The following is a 13,368-nucleotide window of genomic DNA, read 5'->3' as shown; positions in this document are numbered from 1 at the left end:
GGTAGATCTACTCTTGTACTACCCATATCATCAATATTAATCAAGCAGGACATAGGGTTTTACCTCCATCAAGAGGGCCCGAACCTGGGTAAAACATCGTGTCCCTTGCCTCCTGTTACCATCCGCCTTAGACGCACAGTTCGGGACCCCCTACCCAAGATCCGCCGGTTTTGACACTGACATTGGTGCTTCATTGAGAGTTCCTCTGTGACGTCGCCAGAAGGAAGGATGTCTCGTCTCGTCTTTAAAGACGGTATTACTATTGGGGGAGCTTTGGCTGTCGGCCAAACTCTCCGGCTAGGCGGTTTCATCATGACCGCCTATTCGGCCGCCGCACCGACGATGACTTCTCGGGTCATCGAAAACAGCCTCCACGTTAAATCGGCACTCGCCGAACAGATGGATCTGATGGAGCTCACCTCCATAAACGAGCTCTTGTATCGCATCGCCGCCCTAGGAGTCGTTACGGACTATGATCGGATTGGGCTTAAACCCGATCAAAGGGAGATTAACTCTTCGCCGGTCACCCATCATATTGTAGTGGTGGAGGAACAATGCGGAGACCTCTCCTCCATATTGAGGACCAACTATGTCCGGATTCCTGAGCTCTCCGAGCCGGATACCCGTTCGCGGGAGGACAGCATCCAATCCCTGAACTTAGAGTCAGGCATCAGGCCAGGATTATCGGGCAAAACCCCAGAACCAGAATTTCCAAAATTGGAAATTCCTCGGCCCCTGGATCCCAGATCAGGTAAGGGTTCAGATTCAATTCCACCCACCCACCCAAACATAAGCGATCTTTCCCACATCAGGCAAGAGCCCCAGGAAACAGTACATCACTATTGGGCCAGATTCCTCCTTGTGATGAACAAGGTTAAGGACTGTCGCGAGGAAGACGCAATCTTATTTTTCTGCAATAATTGCATGGACAAGGGAATCCTTAACGCCACAAATCACTGTGAGATATCATGCTTCGCTGACTTGGCGTCCATAGTATGAAAGTACTGTGCGATGGAAAGTGACTGGAAAACCGAAACAAACTTTTGGGATAATCCGGCCCTAAATACGAACCCAGTCCGAAATAAAAGGGTGCACTATCAAAAGACACCCGGGTGAACTTCCAAAAAGCAAAAACCCTCTATAGGGCATGGAACCGTACTAGAGGGATGGCTCAATGGACCCTGCAAAATTCATAATACAACGGATAAAATACCAACGCACAGCCTTAGACCATGTTGGATACTCCGACAGGTGGCCAAAAGTGGTGAGGATCTTCTTATCCCAAATGCCATAGAGCACCATCCCGTGGATAACAATACGGTGTTAACAGTCTTTGAGACATTTGCGTCAAATAATAGGCACAAGCGAACACTCCACACCATGGCCGAAATGTGCCACGTAGCAGCAATAAATCCATGGAGTGACACGGCTATTACCTTCAATGCCAGTGATGAACCTAAATTCCGAACAGCCCGAGCACCAGCCGCACTGGTCCTCAGTCCAATTGTGGACGGATTTCGACTCACCAAGGTACTCATGGACGACGGCAGCGGACTAGACCTCATCTATGAGGAAACCCTTCAAAAAATGGAAATAGACTGGAACCGCATCGAGCGAAGCAGCACAACCTTTAGAGGAATAAAATCCCTAGTCGGGAAGCATGCTGTACAGGCAAAATCACACTAGATGTGGTGTTCGGCACGCCGGAGAATTATACGTCCGAAGAGATTACATTCCAAGTGGCCCCATTCAGTAGCGGTTACCATGCCCTGTTACGGTGGGAGGCGTTCACAATCTTCCAAGCCATACCCCATTACGGGTACATGAAGCTCAAAATTCCCGGGCCCAACGGAATTATCACTCTTGCTAGTGATCCGGACACAGCACTCCGCGCCAAAAACAAGACAGCCACACTGGCCCTCGAGGCATTATCCGAAGCCCTAGCGGCTGAGGAACTGACTGCGCTACGCTCCCCGGTGAACAGGGACGATGTGATACTCGACAAGAGATCCAAGTCCACCTCCTTTAAACCGGCGGATGAAATAGTCAAATTCCAAGTCCATCCAACGGACCCTACAAAAACAGCTTCCATCGGGGCACAATTAACCCCTGACGTAGATGCCGCACTACGAGAGTTCCTACGCGAGAACTAGGACATTTTTGCCTGGCACCCTTCAGACATGCCAGGAATTCCACGCAGGCTAGCCGAGCACAACCTCAATATTCTAAAGGAATTCAAGCCGGTCAAGCAGGCTCTTGGGCGTTTCTCTGAACCTAAGAGACAAGCCATGGGAGAGGAATTAGCCAAGCTATTGGAGGCCGGATTTATTAGAGAAATAACACACCCAGACTGGCTAGCAAACCTGGTGATGGTACCAAAGAAGGATAAATCCTGGCGCCTTTGTGTCGATTTCAACGACCTCAATAAAGCTTGCCCAAAGGATCCCTTCCCCCTCCCCCGCATCGATCAAATTATCGATGCCACCGCAGGACACGAGTCATCGTGTTTCCTCGACACATACTCCAAATCAAGATGGCGGAGTCTGACTAAGCCGCAACGGCATTCATCACACCATACGGTCTCTTCTGTTTCAACACAATGCCTTTTGGGCTCAAAAATGCCGGCACAACATATCAGCACATGATTCAGACATGTCTGGAGAAACAAATCGGAAAAATAGTAGAGGCATACATAGACGATGTGGTCGTCAAAACCAAGACGTCGACTTTTGATAGACGACTTGAAGCTCACATTCGACAACCTCCGAACATACGACATCAAGCTCAATCCGGAAAAATGCGTTTTCGGCGTACCAGCCGGAAAGCTCCTGGGTTTCATTGTCTCCAGTAGAGGTATTGAAGCTAATCCGGCCAAAATCCAAGCTTTGTCACAGTTGGCTACCCCAACAGACCTCAAACAAATCCAGAAGTTAACTAGATGCGTGGCGGCTCTAAGCCACTTTATCTCCCGCTTAGGAGAAAAGGCTTTACCCCTTTATCGCCTCCTTCGGCTCACCGAACACTTTGAGTGGACGGACGCTGCCACAGCCGGATTGGAAGAAATAAAGGCCATTTTGTCAACCAACCCAATCCTGGCCGCGCCAAACATCAGCGAACCAATGCTGTTGTACATTGCGGCATCTCATCGAGTTGTAAGCGCAGTGCTCGTTGTCGAATGAGAAGTTGCCGGACATAAATTCCCTCTTCAAAAGCCGGTGTACTATGTATCCACTGTCCTCACTCCATGCAAATCACAGTACCACATTATCAAAAGATAGCCTATGTGGTATTCATGGCATCCCGGAAGCTGCGACACTACTTTCAAGAGTGTTTGGTTACAGTAGCCTCGGAAGTGCCACTTAATGATATTATAAACAACCGCAACACTACGGGCCGGATTGCTAAATGGGCCATTGAGCTCCTCCCGTTCGACATAACATACAAACCTCGATGGGCCATTAAGTCGCAAGTATCACCGAATGGACGAAGGCCGAACTCCCTAAAGAGTACGACGCATACTCCAATTGGATCATGCACTTCGACAGTTCTAAAATGCTGGCTGGTCTAGGGGCTGGCGTCGTCCTGATGTCCCCAACCGGAGATACCGTTCAGTACGTACTGCAAATATTATATTCAGACTCCAACAATGTAGCCGAATACGAAGCTCTGTTGCATGGTCTTCGGATGGCAGTCTCCATGGGCATTCAACGCCTGGAGGTGCGTGGGGATTCAAACCTTACAATATCCTAAATAAATGGAGACTTTGATGCCAAGGATCCGAAAATGGTGGCCTACCGAAACGCCGTCCTAAAAATGTCAGCTCGGTTTGAGGGACTCGAATTCCACCATGTGGCTCAGGAAAACAATCAAGCGGCGGATATCCTCGCCCGCATCGGTGCAAAACGCGACGCGGTCCCCCCCCCCCAACATATTTCTGGAAAGGCTGTTCAAGCCATCCATAGTATGGGAAGGGGACACCAGTAACAATAGTCCGGACCCGGCCAAAATGCCCGATACCGAATACTCTGACACAATCGGAGGCTACACCACCGAAATAACACCTTCAGCCCACGTAATAATGGCCATTATCGCCCCTTGGACAGAACCATTCCTGGCCTACCTAACTAGGCAGGAACATCCGGAGGACCAAAATGAGGCACGCTGCATAGTGCGGCGATCTAAGGCCTACAGGGTCCACGAGGGAGAATTGTATAAAAAAAGCACTATCGGAGTCCTTCAAAGGTGCATCTTCAAAGAGGAAGGGTGGAACCATTTGGCAGAAATCCATGCCAGACTCAGCGGTCACCATGCCGCAGCCCGGGCTCTTGCAAGCAAGGCCTTCCGTACAGGATTCTATTGGCCAAAGGCCTGGGCAGATGCACAGGACTTGGTCCAACGTTGCGCCGGTTGCCAGCTCTTTTCAAATCAAAGCCACATGCCACCCACCGCCCTCCTAACAATCCCCATCACGTGGCCCTTCGCGGTCGGGGGGCTTGACATGGTTGGACCCCTTAAAGGGGGAACCCACAAGAAAAAATACTTACTGGTCATGGTGGATAAATTCACCAAATGGATGGAGGCCAAACCTGTTAAAACAGCCAAATCCGGACCAGTGATAGACTTCATATCTGGGGTCGTACACCATTATGGCGTCCCCCACAACATCATCACTAACAACGGCACAAACTTCACAGCCGATGAGGTAAAACTCTGGTGCAGCAAAATGGGCATCAAGCTCGATTATGCTTCAGTCTATCACCCACAAACCAACGTTCAAGTCGAGCGAGCAAACGGTCTTATAATGAGCGGCATTAAACCCAAATTAGTGCGTTCCTTAATGGAGTCTAACATGCACTGGGTAGAGGAGCTCGACTCCGTACTCTGGGGGCTGCGGACCACGCCGAATTGTAGTACCGGATATACACCCTTCTTTATGGTGTACGGCACAGAGGCAGTCTTGCCCTGTGACATAATTCACGACTCACCTCGAGTGCGCATGTACGAAGAAAGAGAAGCCGAGCTCGATCGGCAGGACAGTTTGGACACCCTGGAGGAGGAGCGCCATGTAGCCAAAGCCCATTCCGCATTTTATCAGCAACAGGCTTGCAGATACCAAAGCAGAGAAGTACTGGCCAAAACTTATAACATTGGCGAACTAGTTCTACGCCTGCCGGATAAGAAAAAGAACAAGCTCGAGCCCAAATGGGAAGGTCCCCTCATTATTGACCAAGTTCTGACTGGTGGAGCGTACCGACTTCGGGATGCAACGACTAGTCGACTCGAGCCGAACCCATGGAACGCGACCAGGCTCCGAAGATTCTACGCCCAGCACCGGACTCTATGTTCGTCCCTGTCGGATTTCAAGCTCCGGCAGACCCTTGAGGTTCGAACACTGGGGTGCGCGCGGAGATTTCACCTCCTACCTACCTGCACCCCTCCGCCATTCTAGGATCTAAAACTAAGGAAAGAACAACACAAGAGACATAGGGTTTATACTGGTTCAGGCCACCGTTGTGGTGTAATACCCTACTCCAGTGTGTGGTGTGGTGGATTGCCTCTTGGGCTGATGATGATGAACAATACAAGGAAGAACAGCCTCGCGAGGGTCTGTTCTTGGCTGGTGCGATGAACTGCTTAGTGGAGTTCAGTCACCTTCTCTCTCTCTCTGCCTCCAGCCGACCGAACCCCTTTGCCATGTGGGTGGCTGGTCCTATTTATAGAGGCCCTGGTCCTCTTCCCAAATATCGAGCAGGAAGGGAGCCAACAATGGCGGGCTAATTTGAAGGGGGACATCAAGTATCAGCTATCCTGACAAAAGTAGTCTTCGCCTGCGCAAAGCTCTAGTGATGACGCCGTCTTGGGCTCCACAGTGACCTCCATCTCGTAGTCCTCCTGGTCTTGGTCTCATTGAACTGAAATGGCAACCTTTGCATGATGCCTCGGTACTTCGCGGCTGCGCTTGCCCCTTTGCACCAAAGAGGAAACGAGGACGCTGCGCGGGCTGGCACCCGTCTGGCGCCCTGAGTCGTCATGGCTTGTGTCACGGGCACCTCGCGAGGTACCCCGCCTTGATCTCTCCGCCTCCTCGTGAGCCAGCCTGACGAGGCCGTGCCTGAGGAAGCTCCGCGTCATCCGCCCCGCGAGGCTTGGCCCCTCGCGAGGGTCTTGGGTTTGTGTTGGTGAAGATGGGCCGTGCTGGGCCCCCCTTTGAGCCATGCCGCAGGCCGCAGGCAGGCAAGTCTGGGGACCCCCGTTCCCAGAACACCGACAGTAGCCCCCAGGCCCAAGGTGCGCCCGGACTTGGCCGTGCAGGGAGGCGGAAGGGCAAGAGCGAAGCGCCGCGGGCCCTAACAGCATGCGGCCTTGGGCGCCACGTGGCGGTTGACTGGACGTGGGCGCCTCCACTTCCCCACGACGCCTCGGCAACTGCACGGATTGGACAAGTCCCTGCATGCAAAAACGGGTCATGATTACCTGCGATCGTGGAGGTCGGCGGTTGGCCTTCGCCGGCTATAAGTACGGAACGGCGCGCGCCCTTCCAGTCCATCCCTCCTTGCTTCTCCTTCTTCCCGATCCTTGCTCCGTCTTGCCGCGATGGCTCCGATCCGCCGGTTCTCGACGGCAGAGAAGGGAAAGGCTCCCCGAGAGGGGCCAGACCCACTCCCGCCGAAGAAACGGCTTGTCCACCGTGGCCCGGACGAGGGGGCCCTTCAGGTAGTGTCGAGGCCTTGGGGCGAGCGGGCGCTTCCGGGGTTCCCGCTTCCATTGTACGCCCACGTCGAGGGCCCCGGAGGAGCTAATGCTAACCGCCACAGGCGGCGCCGCCGGGTCACGAAGGTGTTGGTCGTCCCCCCTAGGGTCCACACCGAGGGCTCCTTCCAAGAGTTCGTGCTCCACGTCGCCATTCCTCTTCAGTCTTGGATCTGCCTTCCTCCCTTCTTTGCCTCCATCATCCCGCACGGGGAGCCCCTGGAGCTCTGGCTGCAGCACGCCGGCTGCAGCACCCTCGCGACCGAGGCAGAGGTCGCGGTCGTCGCCCCGGGCGGGGTCTACATGACTCGGGGCTGGAGGGAGATCGCCCGGGTTTGTAGGACAAGGGGTGTCTTCGCGATCCACATGGACTACGACGGTGCTTCGGTGATGCTCTTCAAGGTCTTCGATGTGAGCGGGCGCCGGCTGGAGTGCTGCCCTGGGGAAGGTGGCCAGGGCCCTGCTGTGACGAGGACTGGGCTCGCCACCCGCTCCCTTGGAGGCTCCTCAGGCGGTGGAGGCGTCGGAGGTTCCAGCGACTCCGGCGAGCTCTCCGCGACTCCGGAGACGAGCGACGATAGCTACGAGCCCCCGAGCCGGCGCCGCTCCTGGAGCAGGGCGGGCTCGTCAGGCCGCCGCCGACTCTGATCTAGATGGGGTTGGCGTCGGTGCTTGATGGCCCACTGTTGGTGATGGCGTCTTTTGCAGGGACGCGCGTAGTTTGTGTCCCTTTAGGATCCGTTCCCTGTGAGGAATCAAAAACGCGTCCCGTTGGGGCTTGTAAGGTGCCTGTGATCCTGTTTTGTATATATAACCCTTGTCGTAGAATTGCGCGAGTTGCTCATTCCATCTTAGCTTAGTCCTCCCTTTCGAACCTCACGAGGGCTTGGTGCTCTGCGCCGACAGGTCCCAGTCCCAAGGCGGCTTCAGCCGTCGCTGGTATGCCAGGTCGCGATGCCGTGCTCAAGGCCAGGAGGTGAGCGACCCGGAGTCCGGTAAGAGCCCCTGAGTCGCGATGCTCAGGAGGTCCCCTTTGGCGCACAAGCAGCCATCGTTCGGTGAGAAAGGAGAGCGGCGTCGCTAACATGGGATAGCATTAGGTGCGGGGGCGGTGCCACGGTAGCTGGCGCTTCCGGGCGATGACTTATCTCGAGGATCAGGGGACGCTCTCTGGCGTGTCGCCGGGTCCGTGCATCGGCAGGCGCGAGGTTGCTTGGCGAGGTCCTCATGTGTCTCTCCCCTCTCGCTTTTGCTCCCCTTTCTGCTCTACGTCCTCGGGTCCCGGCCCTCGAGCGAGTCTCAGCCGTCGTTGGTATGCTAGGTCACGATGCTGTGGTCAAGGCCAAAGGGTGAGGGCTAGAGAGCCAGTAGGAGCCCTGAGTCGCGATGCTCAGGCACCCCTCCTTTAACGTGCAAGCGGTTTGCACGGACGAGAGCGAAGGAGACACCGCAAGGGCCTCGCCTGACGTAGCTCCTTCGGAAGGTCCTACAGGTCCATCATAGAAAAAGCAAAGGGTTGCCATGACAATTGACGGTCAGCCGTGGGTTGCTTTCGAGGGGTAGTGAGGCACTGAAGTCTTGACGAGGTGATGCTATGCGGGGCTGCCGCGGCCAGAGCTCAGCCATCCAGGTTTGTCGGTGTTGCAGGGACGGACCCATGCGCAAGCGTCGTGCCATTTGGGAGCAGCTTCGTTAGTTGGCGTCAGCTGAGCAGGCAACTAGGTAAAACACATTAGCCGCGAAGGAGTGGATTCATTCAAATAGATGCTGGGAATGCGGAGATCACTGGGTCAGGCCCGAGCGACTCGGGGGGTCATGCAGCCCGAGGGGCGCCCCCAACAAGGTAAGCTGACAACATAGAATAAAAAGGGATACATGCCGCAGGGACGGACCCTCGCGGCCTGGGAATAATGCAGCCCTGGGGGGCGCTCCCAGTTGGAAGTGAAACTAGAGAGATGTCACCTGATGACGCTGAAGACGAAGGGGTGTTGGTGTAGCAGACTCGGTGGGCTCCGGAGGCGCTGGCAGCTCCTCACGGGCCATCTCCACCCCTGCCAGAGCAGCGGAACGCCTGGCCTCTCGTGCCTCTGTGATGCCCCTCATGAGGCGCTGGTACGCGTCAGCCGCGCTTGGCAAGCCATAAGGCATGCGAATGTAGCTGTGGGTTGGACCTCCGCAGCGCCCCACTCGCAAGGGCCAGAGGCGCTCCAGAGAGGTGACTCGGTCGAGCCCTGGTATGTCGATGTAGACGCGCAGCCCACCATCCTCGCCTGGATGGGGAGCCACTACTGGCAGGTGGCGGCTGCCTTTCATGACTCTTGACTCCTGTAGCTCCTGAATGACCTTGCTGACGAACTCCTGAGGGTCTGGATCTCCTTGCCTTGCTCCTTCTTGAGGGAAACGTGCTTCAAAACATGCCTCCACGTGGTGCCCAAGCGCCTCCCTCGTGATCCTAGCTAGGTTGGTGGCCCTCCAGGGGAGAGCCCCCGAGCCCTGCATGAGGAGGGCGCCGGGCGCGCTTTCCTATGCGATGGAGGGAGGTTCCCCCTGGGCAGGCGCGGGCCCAGAGGGGCCTGCCTCCTGAGTGGTCGGGTCGGACGATGTCTTCTTCTTCTTAGGGGCGGTCTCGGGAGGCCTCCTACTTCCATGATCCGGGTCTTCCAGTCACGCCGCCTGAAAGGCTCGTTCCAGGGAACACACCGCGTCCTTCTCTTCACAGGGCACCGTGATGACTCCGCCGCTTCCTGGCATCTTGAGGACATTGTAGCTGTGGTGAGTTACGGCCATGAACTTGGCCAGGGCTGGGTAACCAAGGATGGTGTTGTACGGTAGGCGAATGTGGGCGACGTCGAAGTCGATGAGCTCGGTGCGGTAGTTGTCGCGTGCCACGAAGGTGACAGAGAGGCGGACCTGCCCAATCGGGACCGTGGAGCCGTCGGTGATACCGGAGAAAGGCTTGGTTGGCTGAAGCTGGCTGTAGGGCACTTGGAGGTTGTTGAATGTCTCCATGGACAGGACGTTGAGCCCTGCCCCGCCATCGATGAGGGTCTTGGTGACCACCACGTTGCTGATGATTGGGGAGCAAAGCATCGGGAGGACTCCGGCTGTAGCCGCACACTTGAGCTGATCTGCCGAGCTGAACGTGATGGCACATGCCGACCACCTGAGAGGGCGCGTGGCTTCGAGCCTGGGGAGGACTGCGTTCACTTCGCGGGCGAACTGCTTGAAGATGCGCTGAGAGGTGGGGGCTTGTGCTCCGCCCAAGATGCAGGTGATTGCGCACGGCTCCTGGAAGCCCCCAGCCTCCTCGTCTTGGTGGCGGTCCTCATTTCTCCTTGGCTGCGGCGGCAGCGGTGGGAGGCCTGCGTTGCCTTGCGGGCGATCCTCGCGAGGCTGACCTTGCCAGCGATCCTCACGAGGTTGGTCGCGTCACCCTTGGCGCGGGCCACAGTCTTCCCAGCGTCCTGCGTTCCTTCCTTCTCCTCGACCGTAGCCCCGGTCACCACGGTCGGGGCGACGGCCGATCCTTCCTTCTCGCACGGCTCGGAGTTCTTGACATTCGTTGGTGTTGTGGGTGTGGAGGTCGTGGTACACACAGTACCGGCTGCCCTTGGAAGGTTCGAGCTGATCTCTGCCCCGCTTGGTGTCTAGTTCTGCCGCGAGCACGGCAGCCCCCTTGCGCTTCACATCCTTGGCCTCGAGCTTCTTCTCTTCTGGGTCTGCGGCAGGCAGCTCGAGGAGGGAGAGACGCCCTTCCTCGGCCATGGCGCACTTGTTCGCCAAGTTGAACAGCTTCACGGAAGTGCACAGGTCTTCATGCATCGCCAGCTCCTCCTTCATCTTGATGTCGCGCACGCCGTCGGAGAAGGCCGAGATGATGGCCTCCTTAGTCACCTTGGGAATCTTGAGGCGTGCGTTGTTGAAGCGCTGGATGTACTTCTGCAGGGTCTCCCGGGCTATTGCTTGATGCGGCGCATGTCGCTTACGGCGGGTGGCCGGTCGCGAGTGCCTTGGATGTTGGCGATGAAGCGGGTGCGCATCTCGTCCCAGGAGGAGATTGTGCCTGGAGCCAGGTTCAGGAGCCAGGTGCGGGCCCCGTCCTTGAGTGCCATGGGGAACCAGTTCGCCATGACCTTCTCGTCTCCGTTGGCAGCTTCGATGCCCAACTCGTAGAGCTGGAGGAACTCTGCAGGGTCAGCCATGCCGTCGTAGTGAGGAGGCAGGTCTAGCTTGAACTTGCCGGTCCACGCGATGTTGCGTAGCTCGGTGGTGAAGGCGCGGCAGCCTACTGTGGCCACGGGAGGCCTCGGGTGACGGGGAGCTTGGTCTTGCATGTCCCCACGCGCAGCAGCTGGGAGCAGCGCGGGGTCTTGACGCACGGGAGCAGGAGCATGGTCGCGACGTGCTGGAGCAGGGAGCGCCCGGGCAGCTTCTGGCGGGCGTGGGACTTCTTGGCAGCTCTGTTCTTGCCGCGCTGGCACCTGGCGGAGCAGGTTCCGCCCAGGGGCCACGTGCCTTGGAGCCGTGGAGTCTTCTTGAGGAGGAGGCGTCCGGGGCGCCGCCGGAGCCTCATCGCCCGCGCGGGGCGGGGTGCGGTGCAGCAAAACGGACGTCGCAGGAGAGCCCCCTGCGGCACAGACGAGCTCGGCGACGCGGTCGAGGCATTCTTCGTAGACGTCGTTGATGGGACGGTAGCGCAGGAGCTCGTTCACGGCGATGAGCGCAGCTCGAGCCTCCATGGGTGCGCGAAGCGCGTGGGACGAAGATCCAGCCGGGGCGAGCGAGGGAGTTGCAGTGCGGCCGTCTTGCCGCACAGACGGATGCTGAGACGATGCTTGTTGTTCATCCCCCCCCGGGCCGGTGGCGGCGTTGACGACAGGTGACGGGGAACGGCGTGGATGCCCGCCGACAGGGGCCGTCTGGGCGACGCGGGAAGCGAGTGTGGCCCGGCGCTCAGCGCGAGCCCGACGAGCATCAGACATGGGCGTGATGGTCGGAGGAGAACGGGGTGGTGGAAGACGAATTCCAGCGCACCCCTACCCTGGCGCGCCAAATGTCGGATTTCGGGTTCCACCAGACCATTGAGGTTCGAACACTGGGGTGCGCACGGAGATTTCGCCTCCTACCTACCTGCACCCCTCCGCCATTCTAGGATCTAAAACTAAGGAAAGAACAACACAAGAGACACAGGGTTTATACTGGTTCGAGCCACCGTTGTGGTGTAATACCCTACTCCAGTGTGTGGTGTGGTGGATTGCCTCTTGGGCTGATGATGATGAACAATACAAGGAAGAACAGCCTCGCGAGGGTCTGTTCTTGGCTGGGGCGATGAATTGCTCAGTGGAGTTCAGTCACCTTCTCTCTCTCTCTGCCTCTAGCCGACCGAACCCCTTTGCCATGTGGGTGGCTGGTCCTATTTATAGAGGCCCTGGTCCTCTTCCCAAATATCGAGCGGGAAGGGAGCCAACAATGGCGGGCTAATTTGAAGGGGGACAGCAAGTATCAGCTATCCTGACAAAAGTAGTCTTCGCCTGCACAAAACTCTGGTGATGACGCCGTCTTGGGCTCCACAGTGACCTCCATCTCGTAGTCCTCCTGGTCTTGGTCTCGTTGCACCGAAATGGCAACCTTTGCCTGATGCCTCGGTACTCCGCGACTGCGCTTGCCCCCTTTGCACCAAAGAGTAAAGGAGGACGCTGCGCAGGCTGGCACCCGCCTGGCGCCCTGAGTCGTCATGGCTTGCGTCACGGGCACCTCACGAGGTACCCCGCCTTGATCTCTCCGCCTCCTCGTGAGCCAGCCTGACGAGGCCGCGCCTGAGGAAGCTCCGCGTCGTCTGCCCCGTGAGGCTTGGCCCCTCGCGAGGGTCTTGGGTTTGTGTTGGTGAAGATGGGCCGTGCTGGGCCCCCCTTTGAGCCACGCCGCAGGCTGCAGGCAGGCAAGTCTAGGGACCCTCGTTCCCAGAACGCCGACAGTCCCCTCCATTTGTCCATTTTTTGCATATACATTATCTACCTTGTTTTTCTTATTCCTTTCTTCTATTCGTTCTCTAGGCCTTTAAAGGCCAACTTGTGCCTTGCTTGCACATTATAGATGCGCCAGCCACGCTCATCATACCTGGGGGCTTCTTTCACAGAAGCTTAATTATTTATCTGGGCCTCAGGCCCCGCACATGCGTCATGCTCCCGCATGTACCTTTTTTTGCCATTATATGCATCGATATGACTTAAGTTTTGGCCAAGCTGGGTTGCCTGGCTCTTGTATTTATGCCCTATGTTCCCGTTAATTTGGCTAGGGCATAAGGGGAGCACCTCTGCGATTGTTACTGCCGGGTCAGCCGGATGTGTACCTCAGACTGGGTGAAGCCGAAAGCGAGCGTTCTTAAGGGAATATTTAGTCGGTGAACAAAAGATGATTTTTATTTATTATCCATATCTTCCCCCAGATGTTTTTCCTGCTTTCCTATCGTAGTCTGAACATGCACTTTAGGGCTTGCTTACCCAGGGAAAGGAACCCTTAACGGAACTATTCTCCCTGGAAGATGTTTCTTACTAACCATGTAATATAACATAACTAGTTGGGCACATGTCTGTTCAAGCACTAATGACCCCTATGCCT

This window comes from Triticum aestivum, chromosome 1A, assembly GCF_018294505.1.
Source record: "Triticum aestivum cultivar Chinese Spring chromosome 1A, IWGSC CS RefSeq v2.1, whole genome shotgun sequence".
Classification (NCBI taxonomy): domain Eukaryota; kingdom Viridiplantae; phylum Streptophyta; class Magnoliopsida; order Poales; family Poaceae; genus Triticum; species Triticum aestivum.
This window is presented reverse-complemented; position numbering follows the sequence as displayed.